This window comes from Rana temporaria, chromosome 3, assembly GCF_905171775.1.
Source record: "Rana temporaria chromosome 3, aRanTem1.1, whole genome shotgun sequence".
NCBI classification, from domain to species: domain Eukaryota; kingdom Metazoa; phylum Chordata; class Amphibia; order Anura; family Ranidae; genus Rana; species Rana temporaria.
In genome coordinates, this window is record NC_053491.1 from 336,616,021 (window position 1) to 336,634,756 (window position 18,736).

Here is an 18,736-nt window from a genome sequence, read left to right on the forward strand (position 1 = left end):
TAGATATAGAAGACAATATGACAAAAAATTGCATAATTCAGTGTCTAGTGGTATTTGGACAAACGTGGCATCATCTCAATAGGCCTTCAGTCCTGAGTTTTTACACCTAATTGCTAATGAATCTCTTACAGTATCCTGTAGGGTTGTACTTGTATATAAACTTAATCAACTATCACTTCACAAACCCACAAACCATCAAAGGCTCCGAGTCCTCACAGACTTGCAACTCAGCAGGGAGAAAGAGGTCTTCACAAACTAAGCTTCCACACAGTCTGCGATCAACATTTATTTACTTAGATCAGAGGGAATATGTTTAATCTCTCATATGATTGAAAATATTAGTCATATGGAGATGAGAGTTATACCTTCTGATAACTTGCACTTGTAACTGCATGCAGATGCAAAATGGTATGTATAGAACCACCTAGTAACTGACTAAATGATCCTGCTTGTGGAAGCCGTGTGGTATTTGGACTTTCTGTGATTAGGTTAATAGATGGTATCGAAAATCCCCTACTCCGAACTGGCCACCAGAACTTGCTGGTCCATATAACCTACATTTACTTCAAGAGACAAGAACTCTTCTCATATCGCAATTGATACCACCACCAAAGGTGATATGCCATCTTTCCTCTATAAATTTAACAACATGAAAATTAACATGGTAATTCGTTGGCGGGTGTGTCTGATAACACTGTGGCTAATTGATGTTTGGTGTGCTCCCAACAACATAATAAAACAATATCGTCCAAATGGTAAAGCTTATTTCTATTTCTTTCCCTTTTTTTCATAGCAATAACCAGTATTTCTGCAAGTTATGCCTTGTACACACGATCGGAATTTCCGATGGAAAAAGTCAGACAGATTTTTTTCATCGGCTATTCCGACCCATCTGTGTTTTTCCATAGGAAATTCCGATGGACTTAGAAAGAGAACATGTTCTCTATTTTTCCGATTAAAAAAAAATCGTAAATTCCGTTCGCCTGTATAGAACTTCGATGGAGGAAAAAACATGCATGCTCAGAATCAAGTCGACGCACGCTCGACTTCCCTATGGGCTGCCTAAGTGAGGTTTACCTCACTTCTTGCTCACTTTCTGCTGTGTATACAGGAAAATGGACACAGTAAAAAAAAAAAGAACAAAAAGCATGAGTTTTAACCAATCCATACTTTATTGAAAATTAAGATAAAAGTCTTGGTCAGGGTCAGTACTTTTTTAGAAGTGATTTTGTATTGTGCTGGGCAATTACAATCTAAAATATATTGGCTGCTTCGAAAATTATATTACTATTGTTTTTTAACTTCCGATCATTTCAATAAATCATTTTTTGTCCTTTGGTCAATTTTTTTTGGGCAAACTCGACTTATATGAGCAGCCTTTCAGAAATTAATTGCACCTAGACAGTTGGGTATATTACTATTGTATGGCCACCCCTTTGAAAACTAAGCTGTGCTAAGCTGTACGGGTCTCTTTGTTCGAATCCTCCCTCCAAATCATTACATCTCTATATGGACGGAAGGCTACAAAAGGTTCCTGCAAGGAGATTAGAGCAACTTGTGATCACTCGATGCCACAGACAGATGGGGAAATTATAGGGTCCCTTACAAGTCTGTGTGACACAGATGGCTTCAGCCTGGTGGGGATTATGACCTGGCTGTAGCCTAGGTGCCATACTATAGAGGCCCTGTTTTTATGCCAAATATAAAGGTACATGGTGCATTTAGAGGGGAGGAACGTCCTTTACATTTCACCTTGCTTTTTTTTTTGTATAATCGATAGAGAAGAGGCTGAATCTCCCCATCAAATTTCCCTACGCTATCCAAAACGTAAAAAAAAATTAAAATTGCAGATACATTTTAAAATCTAATTTGGGACAAGGGAGATGTTATGGTGTTGTTAAGGAAGGTAAAGAAGGACCAATTAATGTAGTTATTAAAAGCACCAATTAATGTAGTCATTTGGGACGCAGATAGAAAAAACAGCTTCATAGATTTTTACCTTTCCCTAATGCTTATTAGGAACAAATTAGATGTACTTTTAATTGCAACTAGCTTAAGTACCTGAATATAACATGAGTAGCCTCATGTAGTCCTGTGTATAGCAGCACTCAGACTGGGAGAGGAAGGGAAAGAATTAGTAGCCAATTAGCTATGCTTCTTGCAAATATGCTGACTAGAAACATGTCGGCAGGTGGAGAGAACAGAGGGATGAGCTTATCGGCATCCTGCTGCTCCTTCACTTTCTAGTGGCTGGGATCAGACGTTGACCAAGCTCTGCTTCCTAGCTGCAGAAGAAAAAAGTTAGGTCACCAACCTGGCTGCTCTTTCTGGCAAGGTTGTGTAAATCTCAGGACTGGGTGGATTGAAATACAGTCCTTTAGCAGGTAAAACAGCTTCTATACTGTATATGGTTTACTACTGTATTTTTGGGCGTTTGTCTGGAGCTAAACTGTAAAGGAAACAAGTGAGTAAGTATGGAGGATGCCATTACCAAAGAAAAAGGGGAATCACAAAAAGGAGAAGAAGCATAATTAATATAGAACCCTTCTGGGCCAATGATGTATATAAACATCAAGACAAGGACTGTGTTGATAGGAGGAGAGAGCAGAGATAAAAAGAGATTAGCTCAGTGTTATGCTTCTCCTTTCACTATGCAGACCTGTTAGGGCCATTTTAGTTTCAGAAGCGATTCACCTCTCCGGCTGCGCTGCATTGATGGCTGCGCTAGGGGGCAGTGTGGTGCACGATTTATCCCATCGCACTGCTCCTTTTTTTTTTTTAAATGTGTTTTGTATGAGCTTTATTTGAAGTATACAAAATGTATACTTCATTCACTGCAATATCCAGCAGCACGATATTGCAGTGCGATTCGTTGTGATGCAATAAAGCATGCGGTAAAATGTCTGTCACCAAACATAGTGTGAATTGGCCCAGATTTTACTGATGAGGTCTGCTCCCCTGCTTGACAGGGCTCTGCTGTGTGGCAGAGCTGGAAAAACCTCAGGACTGGATAGACAGAAATCTAAATTTTTTGGCATGTAAAATAGCACACATATACATATTTCATCAGTGTATTTAGCCGCTTGCCTAGAGTTCAGTTTTAAATAATGAAATATGGTATACACAGCAAACTTATTCCACAAAGAAATGCTATAGAGGTGAACAATTAAAAGCCAAGAGTACAGTGTAGGTTACTGACTGTAGCCACCCTGCCACACGACTAGAAGTATGCTGTTTTGTAGGGAGCACATAATACAGGAGAAAGAAATCTTTTAAGAGGAAGGGATTAGAAAGCAGAGAGAGTCCCTTGCTTTCCCTTGTGCAAGCACACATTAGTACATGGGAGGAGGTGCATCTAGTTCAAATCCCCGTGTCATCCCCTTATGTCACCTCATTTGCCACCCACATCTAACCCAGACGCAAAAGGGATTTGTGATTGACAGATTCGACATGCAACGGTGCATGCTTATAAGAGAGCGGCAAAATGATTCCTGTAATGACTTTGCTGTAAATATGGGCAGAATTGAAATAATGGCAGGATTAGGATAATTTTCATCCACTGCTTCAGCAAACAGTCTGATCCCCTGGCAGAGTATTAGCCACTCGCATGGGTTCCAACTCTGATTATTAACCCATCAGTAATTTATTAAACCTCATGCTGCAGCCTTGTGTCCTGACCTCTGATATATGAAAAGAAGGTGATCTCACCTAGCTATTGCTCCCTGGGCCTAAATAGCCCAATTAAAAATCGTGATATGAAACCAGAGGAACAGATGCAAGTCCAAAAGGTTATTCATTATGTCTGGTGTCAGCTGTTAGAGGAAAGTGGGCCAAATGTAAGAAAGAAGACCTGCATGGGCTGGAGATGAAATGAAGCCGCTGTTTGGAAACTTTTCTACAGTTGCACTGAAGACTGCTAATGTTCACCATGTGCATGGTTTGTTTTGTGTCATACCTGTACTGCCAGATCTACTCCTTGTTCTGTTAGTATGCTTCAAGAGATGAGTTTTCATTAAACGCATAAAGATAGCCAGAGTAGGAGATAGCCGGACAGATTGAGGTAGAGAGTTGCAGAGGATGACAGAGGCTCTGAAGAAGTCCAGTATCACTTCCTAACATCTCAAAATGAACCTGTGGCTAAGGACATTACAGTGGACCTTGCAGTAAATGCAAGGTCTGCTTACACTACCCGAGCCCCCTACTCCTTCACAAATCATCTACTTTTACCTGTAATGAAAAAAGTTAGGGTTTACACGTATCTAACCCATGGTATGAGCCTGTGGCTCCTAGATTGGGATGACATCACCTTCTAACTAGATTCTGGAGAAAACAGATCAGCTGAAATCTCATGAGAAGGCACTCTTGCAATGGACTGGATTTTCTTCTCTCAGGGTTTGGCCTGTTGTATATTTCCCATTATTCTTCCAAGAAGGACAGTGGTGTCACACCCAGCAATGTGGAAGATGGGGGTATGATAAGTATAAATCTAACTTTTTTCACGGCAGGTACATTTTACAAGTAACAGCAGGTGATTTGTAAATGGGGGGGATGGGGGGCTTGGGAAATTTTAAATAATTTCTAATCCCAAAACATTTTAACATTTTGGGTAGCATAGGCATGGAATAGAACCCTAATAGAGAGGAAATCTTCCAATGGGGACACTTGTGGTGACAACTCTCAAAGGGGGAATTTTACACACTTTAAAGGGGGGATTTCTCTCACTTCCTGTTGTGGCTACAGCACAGGAAGAGAAGGGAATAGAAAATAGAGATGGCAAAAAACATCAGGGTTTCATATATTCTCTGCTCTTGCCAAAATAAAACTTTTGCTTTAACTATACATTAAAATGTATATAAGGCTGTTTTTTTGTTGTTGTTGTTGTTTTTTTTAGCTGTCTGTGTCCTTTTGAGAAGATTTCCCATAAATGTTTGTCCCAGAGATATAACAGGTAGCAAAAAGAGATATCTCCAAAGCCAGGATATATCCTAGACAGTTGTCACCAGGGCAGGTATTGTAGTTATCAAGGACTAGAGTCAAGTGCCCAGGTAGACTGAAAGCTCTTGAGAGTAGAGTTCTATTTTTATTTGTTTCAAGTTAATGGTCATTATTATGGACTGTGTGTAATGATTACAAGAACAACATTGCATGTTGGTTGAAGGTTGAAACCTTTAGGTGCCCTCAGAGGAAATTCTTTGCTAGCTCCTAAGAGGATCCATCTGTAGCTGTTTCCAGACTTCCAAGAAGGGCGACATGCCAAAAAGCATAGCTGAACAAGTCTACCTCCTTGGAATCCCGTTCTAGAAACACGAGTCTTAGGCCAGGGAAGAGAAAGCCAGGGATAGTCTACCCAAATGGGTACAATACCCTCAAAAGTATATGGGTCATTGTAAAAAGAATTAGAATAAGTGCCAAAGCAACCAATCGCATTCCATCCAAAATGCAAATCCACTCTTCCTCATCTATTGATTAAGTTCCAGAGGAAACTGTTTTGTCTCATATCAGCAGATAACATTCCATTGTTTATTCATAGTACTTTTCTAGTGATGGTATAATCCTAATTGGTTGCTCTGATGCAACACAGACTAAGGGATTTCCACCCTCAGATACCTTTTTAAATGCTGCTGATTTAGCTTTTCTTGTGAAGCATGCAATCTCTTTATATCACAACCACTGGCAAGCTGTTGCCAACACTTGCCCTCCTTCATCCACATTTCCCCCTTGTTACCTAACATTGTGGCATGAGTCATTTGGGAAATCAATGCAAAATGCACCCAAAGGCAGTTATTAAGACTTACCCCTCTCGGGGCACAGCAGGTGGAAGAACGATTCTTACAGCAGATGGGACCAAGGGGAGAAGATAAAATTAAAGCAGAGGCAAGGAAATTCCCAATACAATATGCTCTGGTGCAAAACGGCAAACACAGCTTGGAAATGAAAAGAAAAAAAAAATTGCCATATACGGTGCTGGTTTAAAAAAAAAAAACATCCTACTACCCTCTTCAAAATACTTGTTACCGATTAATTTGGGGCTGCTCTCCTAAAAGGGCTTCAGATGTGTCCTCGGCTCATCTGCGCAGGACACTGAACTACACGAGTGTCATATCATTCTGTTAATCGAATTACTTATGAACTAAAATTGACAGTTTTCATTAATTATAAAGGATTATTCTAATTGCAATTCAAATTTATTCATTTAGAACAGAAGGCATTCCGTAATATTTCAGGAAATTTGCATATTAAATGGAGAGGGTCGTCCATTAAGTATGGTAATATATGCATATTTCCTTATTTTTAACTTCTGGGCCATATGCAGCCTTGCTACTTCAGCAGGTGAAAAAAACAGCAAGCTTAATTTGTTCAGCTGATACACGGACGGCAACATGGAGCCTAGGCCCAATACCTATGTCCTTACTTCTCCTTCCCATATGCCAAGGTCTTTAATTTTTTAAAGAAGAACTCTTGCTTAATAGGAATATAAGATTGTTTTAAAACAGGGAGGTGTTGAAATTCCTAGTTATAGCCAAAGATCACAGTTACCCTTTTTCCTTCCTACAAGGAACTGCCAATATACAACCCAAGACCTAATGCCCTGAAATATTTTGTGCCTGTGTCCATACCCACCTCCTCCATTGCAGCTTGTTGACTGACATCTTATGTTGACTATCTCACACAATGACAGATAGATCCTTGTACTGAGACAGGTGATACACTTATTACCCGGTTCATCTTTGCAGTTTCCTGTGTCACCTCACTGCCTTGTCCTTACCCTTGTCTCGTGATCACGGAAGTGACCAAGGAAGGGATATTGCTAAACTTGATGGTATTAGAGTAATTTCTTGTGCACTGTTACAGAAAATTGTACAGCACAAGACTGACTAAACAGAGTTACACATCATTTTGAAGATAAAATAAATAAATTGCACTGTTTATTTGGTAGTTTGCATGGCGTAAAACTGTAGTTCTTCAGGATATGTTTAACCCATTAGAGGTACAAGAACTTGTTAAAGTGATCCCAAGAAAACTGACCTGTAGGAGCTACCATAGCTGATTTGCACTTAAAGACACAAGCACCAAGACTACTCCTTTTATTGAGGTGTATGTACCTATAGTGTGGCCTAGCATAGTCTAGCATAACATTCTTTAAAGGCAAATTTGCCTTCCAGATACACCTATAAAAGCACTGATGTGCTTAGATTGAATAAAACAGGTTGTACCCACTTTGATTCCATCACTGCAAGCACGCTCATAATGTTTCCAGGGTCATAGCTGATAGGTGGAAAGCATCTGCCAATCATCACCCCCATCAAGGTCCCAGAAATACTTGTCATGCTAACAAGAATTCTCTACTTGTTGGAACATTTATGAGTTGCCCAACTGATGTATGCTGTGTCTTGCCATTGGCAGAGTACTCTGCAGCGTATTCTGAGCAAATCTAGGCTGGGCACAGGTCTCTGTCTATTTTTTTGGGGGGGGGGGGGACATCTATCGGTTAGTGGGAAATTATAGTTTGGAAAGCATCTAAGTATCTGACTATGACTTGACATCTGAATCTGCATATGCAATTGTGGTTCCCTATAGAGCAGCACTCAAACTGGTAGAGGGAGGGCCAACACTAGAGGCCAATCAGGTGTGCTGTCCACAAATGTGCTGAAAGGAGGAGAGAGCGAAAAAATGAACTTCAGAGTCTGCTTTTGCTCTTTCACTGTCCAGTCACAGACAATACCAACAGCAGACCAACCAACCAAGCAGACAAAAGTCAGATCACTGCCCTTGTTCTGTTGTTTAGCATCACTGTGATCATTTGGCAGGTAAAACATCACCAATATATGTATTTCAACTGTTTATTTAGCTGTTTTCAGTCCAGCTTTGAAATTGCATTTTGGATAAAACTCATACAGAACATTCCCTTTTTAAAACAGTTCACTGAAAGTTAAATTTTACAAATTAGTTCCCTTTAACTGAGTCGACATTTCTACTGTTGGTGGTAGATGGAACTGCTCTGTGGGCCATAGATTGTTGTCCAGATGGCAAAGAAGTGGGGCGCTGCCTAAAGCTTTTATCAATCCAAAAATATGTATACCAATATTTCTTCTGTTAAATGATAGAGCAAAAACAAAGTGTAGCTATACCTGTATCCATTGTAAACTGAGTTTTCTCTTTTTTTTTTTGGAGTTCTCTTTTAACAAAAACCTGTGCTATAGAAGAAAAAATAATCTATTTTTTCCCTCTTCAGGCACAGCTGTTGTGGGCTGATTGAAATGCTCTGCCAGGGTAGCTGCATGATCATTAATTTCTCAGAGACACTGAGGCAGGCATTAAGGTTCGCGGGAAGGAGTCTTCCTTAGTGTCATGTGGAACAGTGAGGGGGCTAATCGTCAGCCTTGTAACATCAACCGGTTACCCCCCTCGTGCGCTATGAACCTTTCCCCTTTCAGTGACAAATGAACCTGTCTGAAGCCCAGGCACAAACTACGCACAGGCTGCGCTACTCCCATTACTCAAGCCAACAAGGGTCTTACTTGCTGAGTGGCAGAAAACACAAAAAGCTACCTATTATGAATAAGTACCTAGCTGAAGCTAAAAAAAAAGAGTAAAATAAACATTACATAAAAGATTATTTATAGGTCCTGATTTATCAACACTGCTGACACGTGTTTGTGCAAAGGGGTTGCTGGGATTTTGGCTGGCACCCAGGTAAAGAACAGAGACGGTAAGACCTTGCACAGGTAAAGCTAAACTCCAGGCACACATCTAAATCTCACCGTTAGGTAAGTATATGGATGCAGTTTTACCCACCAAAGGATGTAGCGAGCCCTAAAAGACAGTCAGCCTGAAAACCTCTGACGCAATGTAGTACAGCCTGGTCACCTCCCCACCCACAGTCTGTGATTGGAGAGTGAAGCAGCAGACTGATGAGCTCAGCAGACTGCTGTCCCTTCTTCTTCTTCTCAGCAAATTCCTTGTCAGTATATTTGCTTACAGCACACTTGATTGGCTCCTAGTGCTACCCTTATTGCTCTCTGTGCAGGGAACTACAAAAGGCTAAAACAAATTCAAGTTCAGGTACATTCATTACCTACATTTAACCATCATTTATATCATTTATTCTAATGAATGTAAAACTGCATGATATGGGTTTTGTTTTTATATCAACCTTGTGTTCTGCACAAAGAAGAAAGGTTTGGTATCAAAGCTAGGCGGGTGGGCAAAGGCACTAATTATTATTATTATAATTATTATTATTCAGGATTTATACAAAACTGACAATTTGCATAGTGCTTTACAAGGGAGGCAGCACAGTTACAATACAATTTATGACAATATGGTTAGGAGAGCTCTGCTTATGAGAGCTTTAAATCAAAAAGAGAGGGGCAAGTGATACAAAGGTTATAAGTATGAGGACATGAGTTGATGGAGAAAGTAAAAGGGGAGTTGTTGGGTAGAGGTAGGATAGGTTCCCCTGAAGAATTTTCAGAGATCACCTTAAAACAGACAGAGTTCGAGATAATTAGACAGATTGAGGTAGGTCGTTCCAGTGGATGGGAAAAGCTCTTGAGAAATGCTGATTTAGTGATGTCTTCGCTTGAGGACATCATAATTCCCCACGTAAAGGGGATATCCCCATTAAAAAAGGGCCGTAAGTGTTTTTTATAGCAGTACTTACTACTATGGACACTAACAACTCAACAGTGGTACTAAGGGAACAAACAGCAGCGCTACTAGGGGACTTTTAAATACTGTTCTTTGGATCTGTTCCAGCTTGTTTTTACTTAAAAATTTCCCTGTGGGTTCAATGTATAAAGCCTTTTTCTGAGCATAAGAAATATGTCACATCGGTATTCTGGTAAATTTCAATATTTTTAAAAGCATGAAAAAGAATGAAAACACTTGAAATTGTTGAAATGTTTATTATAAAAGGCCTTTAGCTGAGTCACTTAAATCATCTTTATTCTGCACGAAAGAAAAGACATTGTAATGTCCTTCTTTCTCAGGAATGTTCCATCACTCCATATTACCCAAGATAGCATTTTAAGTGCCACTCCCACTTCTGACCCCAAGCCCCACCCTGTCTATATCATAGCTGTACCTGTTCCAAAGTGTCCTCATGGGCTGGAAAACGGTAAGTCATGTTATTCTGTCCCTAGAGGGCACTACCATAAGGCAAGGCTTTTTTCACTTTAAAACGACTACCTAAAAAAATTAACAGTCTTGTGAAGGAGCAAATGCTTACTATTACCATTATTTGCTTGGAAAAAAACTGTCCCTCTAATCCTGGCTCCAAAATGAATTTGAGACTAATAACAATTGCTGTATCCAAGCTCAGGAGTTCCTCGTTGACTAAGAATGAAAGTTTCATTGGACATATTGGTGTTGAGTGGGCAAGACTTGAGCAAATCTTGGCCCCAAAGTCATTGAGCCCCTAGTAACAAAGTAAAACTGGAATCAGCAGGGCACACATTAAAATACTTTTTTAACTAAAAGTGTAATAGCAGGTACCTTGTGGTATCTGCTCTTAGGTAGGTTGTCCACTCCTACCATAATAACGTTGTGTAAAGCGAAGTAAAAATTTAAATCCTTGCTTGCTCTGGAGTATACCACTTGACTACTGGCCCCTTTAAGGAACTCTTACATATTACCATCCTTGTCAGCTGCCAAGTTACCAACAGTTCACAATGCTGTTCTCATATCCAAAACGAATTGCACAGTTTATTTGTTATGTCCTCCCAAATAATGGGGATCAGACTGTAGACCAAAACTGTGAAGTAAACCTCACCAGCCAAAAAAAATGTTACACACCACAGTTGCATGTTAATATACAATATTATCACTAAAAGGTAACTTATAAAGGTCTGCTGTCAATGAGACTTATCAGTTTTTGTACATAATTATTTAGATCTTTTTTGCACTGTTGCCCGTAAAAAATATTAATTTGCGTTGGCAAACAAGGTTGTGCAAGTGTGGAGTTTTGTAACCCACAGCTGATTCTTTTGAAGTACAAGATTCGACTACAAATGTACTCAGTCTTTTCCTTTTTTAATGTCATTTATCCCTGCTGTTTTGTTATGCTGTGTAAGTAGATATAGACAGTACCTCCACAAATACATACAAGCTGTCAATACAACAAAACAGTTTAGCAGTAGGCGAAGTCAGTTTTTATTCTAGAAGATGATTCAAATGCAGACAAAACAACCAGGTACTGCAGAGATTAGCAGGTATCTTAATCAATTATTCATGGAGACAAAGAAATAACATTTAAATAAAATATAGGCCTTTAGAGAACATGTCAGCATTTTGCAAGTGTTTAAGCCTTGCATGGAGAGGAAAGCCGGTGTGGTGACTGGAAGTTGCAATATTCAGCGTCTCTGTGACCCTGTCATCAGAGGTTCAATGGTGGTGCAAGGGCAGGAGCTAGATGCACGCCACGAGGTGCACGCCACCAAGGATTTTGCTACAGTGTAGGATATGTATGAGTTGATTAAAGACAGGTTAAAAATACTTGTTTGTTATATTATACTGGGAAATAATCCTTAAGAACCCGAAATAACAAAAAAAAAAATATATGAACCTGAAATATCCTTTAATCATGTTACCTCACTTAAAGAAACCCTGTCACTTTAGGAAAACTGAAAATTGTGGAGTATAAAGTGCTACAAATCTGTACATACCTGAAGCAGCTTTCTGGATCCTCTGCTTTGCCCAAAACCCCTTCTTAATGGAAAAAGCTCAGATACCCGCAGGTAGAATTGGAGCTTGCCATTGAGCCTCCTACCCCTAATACATTCCTGCTCACCCATCACTATCATGGGCTACCCCACTGGCATACATTTATTTATTAATTTTACAAGTATTTTTATAGCAATAATTTATTCAGCACTTTACACACTATACATTCACAACAGTCCCTGCCCTCAGGGAGTTTATCATCTAAGGTCCCTATTTCATGTGCATAAATACACATACCATTACCAATTTTGTAAAGATGCAAATTAACCTACCAGCCTGCCTTTGGAGTGCAGGAGGAAACCCACACGAGCACAGAGAGCGCATGCAAATTCCATACATATAAGGCCGGGTACACACGGACAAACATGTATGGTGAAAGCGGTCCGTCGGACCGTTTTCACCATACATGTCTGCCAGAGGGCTTCTGTACGATGGTTGTACACACCATCGTACAGAAGTCCGCGCGTAAACAATACGCGGGGCGTGTCCGCGGTGTCGCCGCGTCGATGACGCGGTGTCGCCGCGACAATGACGCGGCGACGTGGGCGGCCCGCCTTTAAAATGCTTCCACGCATGCGTCGAAGTCATTCGACGCATGCGAGGGACGGCGGGCGCCTGGACATGTACGGTAGGTCTGTACTGACGACCGTACATGTCCGAGCGGGCTGAATTCCAGCGGGCTGTTTTAAAACAAGTCCAGGAATATTTGTCTGCTGGGAAAAGGCCCGGCGGGCAAATGTTTGCTGGAATTCGGCCCGCTCGCACCTACACACGACCAAACATGTCTGCTGAAACTGGCCTGCGGGCCAGTTTCAGCAGACATGTTTGGTCGTGAGTATGGGGCCTTAGGGTTGATTTACTAAAGCTAGAGAGTGCAAAATCTGGTGCAGCTGTGCATGGTAGCCAATTGGCTTCTAAATTCAGCTTATTCAATTAAGCTTTGGCAATAAAACCTGGAAGCTGATTGGTTTCTATGCAGAGCTGCACCAGAAACTTTAGCACATCAAGGCAAGGGCGCTAGCTGCAACCACAGTCCAAAACAATTTTAGTAATCTAAAATACGGACATCCTTTGGGCTTGTTAACACTAGGCACAGAGATATTAAAAACGTTTATGAATAGGCACCTATAAAGCATTTCAAAGAGTGTTAAAAATTAATCTAAAAATTCTATTAAGGGTTTTTAATGATCGGATTATGAGGAAGTGTGAAGGTGCGTACACACGATTGGAATTTCCGATGGAATTTTCCGTCGGAATTCCGATGAAGCTGACTTACATCAGTCTTGCATACACACTGTCAGACTACATTCCGACCGTCCAAAACGTGGTGACGTAAAACACTACGACGAGCCGAGAAAAATGAATTTCAATGCTTCCGAGCATGTGTCGACTTGATTCTGAGCATGTGTGGGTTTTTTTCTCTGTCGGAGTTGCACACAGACCATAGGAATTTCCTATCGTTTTTTTTTCAGCGGAAGTTCCGATCGTGTGTACGCGGCATAAGACGATTCCTACAGCTGATTTTGAAAGGCCTCCTTTAGCATAAAGCCTTGGTGTTAACAGTCCCAAATAAAAAAAAAAAATTAAGTTCTTTAAAATTCAAGGCTCGCAGTATAAGCTAAAATATGATTGGCTATTCTTGCAGTGTTCCGTTCTGCTTATCACAAGCGTAGAACATACTATTAGATACAGCAGGATTCCCTGTGAAGCAGCAATTTCATACAATGTTTGCTGAGCCCAGAGTGTTCTCTCCTGCCCTCCCTCCTCCCCGCTAACAATCCCTATTCAGAAATTATATGTGTTGAAGTAAAATGACTGTTCCTGCCGACCCCTTGCTGTGATAAGTAATATCTACTCTGGCAAATCATTTTAAACACCAATACTTTACTTACAAGTGTTTTCGTCTTGTAATGCAGCCGCTGTAATAGATGTATCTAATGCTTCTGTTCACCTCTACCCACTCAGCCCCACTTTAAGTTTAGGTTTGCAGTACATAGTGGATTTCCCGCTGTGACCTGCCGGTGGGGGGAGTGATCACATTAACATTCGTCTAGAGGTTTCATAGTTAGTTTAACCCGTTTTAGTCTTGCAAGCAAGAGATTTATGGCAGTATTTCTGCATCACAGGATATGTTTGAATTCTGCAAGATTCCTGGAGACCTGCCACACACAGCACAATTAATTGGAAACCTTGCAAGCAATTCAAGTGTCCCTTTTAAATATCAGGCTATAAAGACGGCACTAATGATGAATACATGTCAACACGTAAATCCTTTTGTTACTAGATCAGGGTTTTAGTTTTGCACTCCTCAGGCCACGTATACATGGGCATTCCTATGACAGTAGGTTTCTGTGGCTCCAGAACTTTTTAAACCTAACATCAAGCTGAAATTTTTCAAAAGAGCAGTCTACGGGTATTTCATACCTCCCAACATTTTGAGATGGGAATGAGGGACGCCTACTAGTAAATGTATGTAGACATAGGACACACACCCCCTGACACACACCCTTAAAGGAGAATTAATTTAAAAAAAAGGTTAATTAAATTAACTATTAATTTTACCACTACTATTCCTTTATATTGGCTTTTAAAATTTACAAATACAGCAATTTAGAATTTGGGTGAAAGGTTTAGCACTGGAAAACACTTTTTGCATTTTATATACAACTATATAGATCAGACCAAAATGAGGGGGAAAGAGGGACATTGCTCCAAATAAGAGACAGTCCCTCGAAATCAAGGACAATTGGGAGCTATGGTATTTTGCCATCTCATCTAGCCAACAATCTGGGTATACAGGTGACCAGTCTTCCTTTGGGGATTGTGTATAGATAAGTCCTTTAATCACTTAAGGACCGCCTCCTGCATATTTACGTCAGCAGAATGGCACGGCTGGGCACAGGCACGTACCTGTACGTTGCCTTTAAGAGCACAGCCATGGGTCGCGCTCGCGACCCGGGCCGAAGCTCTATGACCGTGCCTGCGGGACCAGCGGACCCGATCGCTGCGATTGGTCACAGAAGCTAAAGAAAGGGGAGAGGTGTGTGTAAACACAACTTCCCCGTTCTTCACTGTGGCAGTGACACTAATCGTCTGTTCCCTGATATAGGGAACGACGATCAGTGACATCACAACTACAGCCACACCCCCCTACAGTAAGGATCACTCCCTTAGGGCACACTTAACCCCTTAGCGCCACCTAGTGGTTAACTCCTTCACTGCCATTGTCATGTTCACAGTAATCAGTGCATTTTTATGAAAATGACAATGGTCCCAAAAATGTGTCAAAAGTGTCCGATGTGTCTGCCATAATGTCGCAGTCACCAAAAAAATCGCAGATTGTGGCCATTAGTAGTGAAAAAAAAATATTAATAAAAATGCCATAAAACTATCCCCTATTTTGTAAACGCTATAAATTTTGCGCAAACCAATCGATAAATGCTTATTGCGATTTTTTTTACCAAAAATAGGTAGAAGAATACGTATCGGCATAAACTGAGGAAAAAAATGTTTTTTAATATCTTTTTAGCCTAGATGGCCTAGGCTATAAGAAGATTCCAAGACCCTGAAACTGAGCTGCAGCATGGTGGCCAAGACCATACAGCGGTTTAATAGGAAAGGTTCCACTCAGAACATGCCCCGCCATGGTCAACTAAAGAGTGCACGTGCTCAGCATCATATTCAGAAGTTGTCTTTGGGAAATAGACGTATGAGTGCTGCCGGCATTGCTGCAGAGGTTGAAGGGGTGGGGGGGTCAGCCTGTTAGTGCTTAGACCATATGCTTCACACTGCATCAAATTGGTCTTCATGGCTGTCATCCCAGAAGGAAGCCTCTTCTAAAGATGATGCACAAGAAAGCCTGCAAACGCATTGCAGAAGACAAGCAGACTAAGGACATGGATTACTGGAACCATATCCTGTGGTCTGATGAGACCAACATAAACGTATTTGGTTCAGATGGTGTCAAGCGTGTGTCGCGGTGTGTCTTGCCTACAGTCAAGCATGGTATTGGGAGTATCATGGTGTGGGGCTGTATGAGTGCTGCCGGCACTGAGGAGCTACAGTTCAGTGAGGGAACCATGAATGCCAACATGTACTGTGACATACTGACACAGAGCATGATCCCCTCCCTTTAGAGACTGGGCTACAGGGCAGTATTCTAAAATGATAAAGACCCCCAAACACACCTCCGAGACCACCACTGCCTTGCTAAAGAAGCTGAGGGTAAAGGTGATGGACTGGCCAAGCACGTCTCCCAATCTTAAACCTTTTGATCATCTGTGGGGCATCCTCAAATGGAAGGTGGAGGAAAGCAAGGTCTCTAATATCCACCAGCTCCGTGATGTCATCATGGAGGAGTGGAAGAGGACTCCAGTGGCAACCTGTGAAGCTCTGGTGAACTCCATGCCCAAGAGGGTTAAGGCAGTGCTGGAAAATACACAAAATATTGACACTTTGGGCCCAAATTGGACATTTTCACTTAGGGGTGTACTCACTTTTGTTGCCAGCGGTTTAGACATTAATGGCTGTGTGTTGAGTTATTTTGAGGGGACAGCAAATCTACACTGTTATACAAGCTGTACACTCACTACTTTACATTGTATGAAAGTGTCATTTCTTCAGTGTTGTCACATTAAAAGAGTTAATAAAATATTTACAAAAATGTGAGGGGTGTACTCACTTTTGTGAGATACTGTATGTATGCAAGGTTGCTTTGTATCCGTGTGCATGTTTAAATGTAGCTACCTTTTAAGCATTCAGTACAAATCTGTCTTTATTCCACTGCAGTCTGCAGCTGGCAAGGCTCGTTGGTTCTTTAACAAGTTTCACAAGCCAGCCCAAAATGGTACGCTCAGTTAAAATGTTTAGTGGCTATTGGCTCAAAGTCTACAGATATTATTTTTCTATATTCCACAGAGACCTAATTTTATGAGACATTCCTAGGTCAGTGTGACTCTTGAAGGAGAGCTGAAGTGAGAGTGTGGCTAATAGGAAAGGTGATGACTTAGCTACTTTGCAAGGACAAGGTCAGGAAGACCTAGTTTTCTACATGTTATTCCCTATAGAGCCATCTGTGGGTCTATTTTGTATTGCGACATTTAAAACCAGCCCTGCCACACTGGCTGGTGGTGACTGGAAGTAGGTGATTATAATAAATGGATATGGTTCCACCAATGTAAAAGAGCTAAACAAATCCAGCTGTTACCGTATATGTATCATGTGAATTCCTGTTTGCTGTTTAAATATATTATTTTATGATAAAGAGTAAAAAAAAAGCAAAAAGCCTTTTAAATTTGGCTAGGAAAATAATGTACTTTTCAAAATCAGTCTGCAGATTAAGTGCTATGCGTTGGTGACTTTCTCAAAATGCCTCCCCACCCAAAAGAGATATTCAAAAATAGATTGTGTGTATGGATAGATACATTATACACTATATATTTCTCTAGGAATAAACTCCAGGAATATGGAGCAATAAATGTAATGAGCAGCATTGTTATCTTTTTCCATGCTCTACTTCTGCCATTCCACTAGTTTCAAAGTGGACCAGTCATTGTCCTTCTCCAATGACATCACTTTGGCCAAACCAGTGCCCTTTATGTATTTTTATCACATAGTAGGTAACAGGTTTATTTCACTAAGTCATAATACATTCCCCATAATAATCAATATTTTCAGCCATGCAACTGTTATTTAAAGCCATCACTGGCTCGCATTGCTGAAAATTATAATATTTTGGCAAATGACAATCATAGGTCAGTATACATTTCATGTGGACAAGTCTGGGGCCCAAAAGAAGCAGGATCTGTACATTCCAAAAGTTTGTCAAAAGTTTTACAGGAAGCCCATCATGAGAGAAATGTAAGGGCTGCTATTGTATTTCTCCCTCTAATAATGGTAGTAGCTTGCATGTTATGTTACTCCTCCAGCTTTAATTGAGCCAATGTCTTTGAACAAGTACAAAGTTCTAATTTTCTCACCTTTTTTTCCTTTGCTGCATACTTCTTCCATGTCTCTAATAAAAAAACAAAATCAGACAAAGCCAGGCAGCTAGTACTTTGAGACCTATGTCAGGAAATTCTACAATAAGTTACCTATAAATACAGACAGGCAGGTCCTAAATTAGAAAAGTGATAGCTTAAAACACAACACCAGTCTAAACAAAAAAAAGGTGCTCAGGCTGTAATATTCAGTGTCAATCCAGAGCTGTTACACACAGCACTCTCCTTTTTTTTTACAAGATGTCCTCAGTCCTCTGGGTTGAAAGACGCTTGGCATCGTTCAATCTGGAAAACTGAGGACAGACTGAGGGCAGGGCATCATGGGCATGCCCCTGAGGGAGCATCACTATGGTGCCCTGCTATTACTATGTAATGGTGCAGAGACCAGCACCAACATCAACAGCAATAAAGGCTCATTCACGCCAGCCTGAATGCTAAAACATGTTCACGCTGGTGTGCACTATGTAGGGTTTTTTTTCTTTCTTTTTGTTCACAAAATGACACTTCATTCAGATCTATATACCATATAGTGTGAGCCCAACTCCATACATGGTGGAATTGAATGAGCCCACAGCTAGGGCTTTAAGTCAAATTCTTGCTATCGCTCTACATATATATGTGTATGTGCATACAGCATAACACATTTATTTTTCTTGTGCTCTTTGTGCACATGTAATAATTTGCTGAGTATCTTGACAGAGACCCATAAAAATAACTAATTGCCGTAATTATTTGAGTAACCCATAAAACAGCCGTCCAGGGTCAGTTTTTTATTCAGAACCGGGATGTCAGGCTGTGTCGTTCACAAGCTCCTGGCAGCGGGGATTAATTCCGGGCCTATACGAGCCATAAGCTGCTTCTCACACACCGGCTTCAATAATGAGCCCAGAGAAATGGTTTTATGGCGGTTTAATAAAGCAGGAGACAAATGTTGCTCCTGTATAGAGGTGCCTGAATTACACAGTTCAGCAGCTCAATCAGTCGCACAAGGCTGAGCTGTGTTAGGAAGCCAA

General features: G+C 40.7%; 1 protein-coding gene and 1 long non-coding RNA gene across 6 annotated transcripts in view; one reads left to right on the forward strand and one right to left on the reverse strand.

Annotated features, from left to right (window-relative positions):
* Positions 1-17,795, reverse strand: part of LOC120932581 — a 40,214-nt gene extending 22,419 nt beyond the window's left edge. Inside the window, exon 1 of the long non-coding RNA XR_005748016.1 lies at positions 17,703-17,795. This is a non-coding gene — a long non-coding RNA (uncharacterized LOC120932581). The remainder of the gene's footprint in view (positions 1-17,702) is intronic.
* Positions 1-18,736, forward strand: part of EBF1 (EBF transcription factor 1) — a 449,855-nt gene that overhangs the window by 255,945 nt on the left and 175,174 nt on the right. The window lies entirely within an intron of this gene.